Source organism: Hyla sarda, chromosome 4 (genome assembly GCF_029499605.1).
Source record: "Hyla sarda isolate aHylSar1 chromosome 4, aHylSar1.hap1, whole genome shotgun sequence".
NCBI classification, from domain to species: Eukaryota; Metazoa; Chordata; class Amphibia; order Anura; family Hylidae; genus Hyla; species Hyla sarda.
The window spans coordinates 90,142,991-90,146,659 of record NC_079192.1 but is presented as its reverse complement, the minus strand read 5'-3'; the positions used below and the strand labels follow the sequence as shown (position 1 = coordinate 90,146,659).

Here is a 3,669-nt window from a genome sequence, read left to right as displayed (position 1 = left end):
TCAGCAAACCGCGCGGCCATGCGGGAGCAGTAGGTGGCGCTGGACTCCTTGGGCCCTCTCTCTGCCCACAACTCCACACTTCTTCTTCTTGCTTTTCTTTCACCAGTCCTCTGGCTGGCAACCGTTGCCGGGGGTGCAGAGCCTGCATTGCTGCAGACTCTGCCAGATCTTCTCCCCCCGGCCGGAATGGCTGTTGCTGTTTGCTCTCCACCCCCCGCCAGCCTTGAAGAACGGGAGGTGGAGGCCCTGGGCTCCATGCAGGGAGGCTCTCCCCAGGAGCCTGACACACTCCTGGGAAGGCGGATGGATCACCTGCTCTGGTCTGATCTGCTGGAAGTTTGTGGAGCTCAACAAGGGACACACCCGCACGCTGCTCACACTGAACTGTTGTGTTCACAGGATGTGCTCTCTGCTGACACCTCTGTCCATGTCAGGAACTGTCCGGAGTAGGAGAAGTTTACTATGGAGATTTGCTCCTACTCACAGAGAGCACTGTAGTCAGACCGAAAAGAACTATACAACTTCCTCTATAGCATACGGCAGCTGATAAGTACTGTAAGGATTAAGATTTTTAAGAAGTAATTTACAAATCTGTTTAACTTTCTTGCACCAGTTGATTTAAAAAAATAAAATAAAAAAATGTTTTCCCCCGGAGTACCCCTTTTACGTAACACCTGTAAATTCTGCACTATGAATATCAGCAGCCACTGAAGAGAGAGGTCATCCAACAACTGAAGTCCCAAAAAAATCTGCCACTAAATCCCTCAAGCAACCGTTCAGCCCCAGTCCAGAACCATCTGACCGGACCACAGGGACCAGTGTGGAGGAGAACAGTGTCCAGGCTGTAAAAGAGAAGAACACTGGAGCAGCCAGATACACTGACTCTAAGGCTGAGCCTCATACTTCTACCGAAGCTGTAGAGTTATAGGGGAACTGTAATAATGAAAGTACTACAACCCCCAGTGTGGTCCGTCTATGCCCCCCTAAGGGTCAGGGTTGGAGGAGGCACAGGTTGAACAGACACACTACAATGGGAGTTGTAGTACTGTAGTTGTTAAAGAAAAAAAAGATGTTTTCATCAGGTTGCCCATAGCAACCAATCAGATTACTTCTTTCATTCTTGAGAAGACCTCTGAAAAATAAAAGAAGTAATCTGATTGGTTGCTAAGAGCAACTGGACAACATTTCCTCTCCACAGGTACATTTCCCCGATTGTCTTCATATTTAGGATGAGAATCTACTGACAAAGTGAGTAGCCAACCATTTCTGGGCATAAAACTCTGTAAGAGACAGCAGTCTGGGGGCGTCTGTGGTGGACATGAAGGAAGGGGGGGGGTCCAGGGAAATTGAGATTTGACGTCTGCAGCGAGCGCTTCTCACTGAGCGACGGGTCTCATCCCAGGTATTGCAGGGGGACCCCCCATGATCAGCTACTTATCCCATAACCCATGGATAGGGGATAAGTTAATTTTTGCCATAGTTCTCCTTTAATTGGCCAGAACACACCCAAAATCGGTCCCAGCCAAATATTGCTTCGTGTCCTGTCATTTCTCCCAGCTGTTCTTTTTCTACCTGCTTGTAAGGCATGCCTACACTCTCTAATTCCTTAAAGTGGTACTCCGCCCCTAGATATCTTATCCCCTACCTTAAGGATAGGACAAAAGATGACTGATCACTGGGACCCCCGCAATCTTCATGCAGCACCCGGCGTTCCAAATAATATATTAAGAACTCTGGGTTCTCGTGGTGCGGGTCGTGACCTCCCGCCACGCCCTTTCCATTTATGTCTATGGGAGGTGGTGTGATGTCACAAGAAGGTGTGGCATGATGTCACGAATCCCACCACAGGAACCAGTGATCTAAACATACTATTTAGAATTTTGGTTGCTGCGTGGAGATTGCTGGGGTCCCAGCAGCAGGATCCCCTTGATCAGACATCTTATCCCCTATCCTTTACATAGGGGATAAGATATCTAGAGGCGGAGTACCCCTTTAAGGGACAGTTCATGTACCCAAAAGTTGATCCTTTGCAACCGTATGACCCCTAGCAAGTTCCCTGCATGAGTCCCATTCATCAGAAAAAGGCTTGTGCATGGAACTTGCTGGGTGTTCTACGTTTGCCTCATAAACTGCACCACCCAGCACCAGTTGCCTCTCTCCGCACCACATTATGCAGATCGTGCAGGAGAGCAGCTTTGGTCATCCATGTTTTGCTAACTCTATTTTCACACACAGAAATAAATAAATGAGTCGAACAAGTCAAAGAACAGTTTAAAAAAAGGGGAACTTTATTTATTATTTATTAAAATGTTTGTGTAGGGGATTTTTTGTAACCTCCCATCACTCACAAAGAGCGTACAGTAACTAATACTCAGGACAGGAAAAACCTTCAGAGGGGAGGAAACCTGTAGGGAATCCATGGCTACTGTATGGCCCTTCCTCTGGGCATACTAAAGGAGGTTACCTCTAGAATTTGGGCAAATGTTTCTGTGTATGTGCATGATTCCTAGGCCTGTGCCTTCATCCAACGTCTTGCTGTAGGTCCCGAAATGCTACTCCATGTCCTGGAAATAGTGCATCTAAGATAGGGGACAAAAAAGATAGATTAATTACATGTTTATCATAGAAATACACATGGAACTGCAATAAAGACCTTTTGGACAAAACAATTTAACACTTACCAGTCACAGTCATGTGCATGACTTTGCATTCCCGTGTCCCTACACAGTGTCCAGCACCGGCCCCTCACTGATGAACAGGACCAGTGTTATTTCTGGGGCTATGCCTTCATCCAACGTCTTGCTGTAGGTCCGGAAATGCTACTCCATGTCCTGGAGATAGTGCATCTAAGATAAGAAAAAAAAGATAAATCATTTACATGTTTATCATAGAAATACACATGGAACTGCACTAAAGATCTTTTGGACACAACAATGTAACACTTACCAGTCACAGTCATGTGTATGACTTTGCATTCCCACGTCCCTACACAGTGTCCAGCACCGGCCCCTCACTGATGGAGAATGAACAGGAGCAGTGTTATTTCTGCTCAGTGCTGCTCTTTGGTGGACAATGGTTATGACATCACATGTGTGACACGCTGTTACCTCCTGGGAGTTCTATTTCAGTAGTGCTGCTCTCTGATTGGCTGAAAATAAAAAAAGCTTTCTAATATATTCTGTATGACTGTTATCTAAGGTTTTTGACAAATTTTATTAAAATGGCACCACTCCCTGTGGGTGCGTTATATTTGTTTCTCCTAACCAGACATTCTGTATAAGTAATATCATTTGGTGGCCCCAACAGCCTGGGCCCATAGGTTTCTTACATAGATCAATGCTACTCCGGTAGGCTCAATGAGCAGCGCTGGCCGCCGGGACGTCTGACAAGTGACGTCCCTGACGTTGTGGTCTGGAACGAAGGATGTCACTAGTCATACGTCCCAGCAGCCATTGATTTAAAGTGGTCGTGGCTCCTGCTGCCAGTTCAAGATCAGACACCATGGCCCTAGATTGACATACTGCAACACCGATCCCCTGTGGCTGCCCACCTGTTGCAAAACTACAACTCTCAGCCTTCGGCTGTCATGGCATGCTGGGAGCAGGGGCGGATCCAGAGTCGAGTCTCGGGAGGGGCGCTATTAGAGTATTTTGTGTTGGCGGACAGAAG

At 47.0% G+C, this 3,669-nt stretch overlaps 1 long non-coding RNA gene across 1 annotated transcript; it reads right to left on the bottom strand.

Annotated features, from left to right (window-relative positions):
* Window positions 1-2,270: 2,270 nt before the first annotated feature.
* LOC130368212 (uncharacterized) lies at window positions 2,271-3,037 on the bottom strand. The gene is made up of 3 exons (XR_008892365.1): window positions 2,947-3,037; window positions 2,682-2,846; window positions 2,271-2,579 (listed from the first exon to the last, which is right to left on the bottom strand). It is a non-coding gene; the product is annotated as an uncharacterized LOC130368212 (long non-coding RNA).
* Window positions 3,038-3,669: the final 632 nt, after the last annotated feature.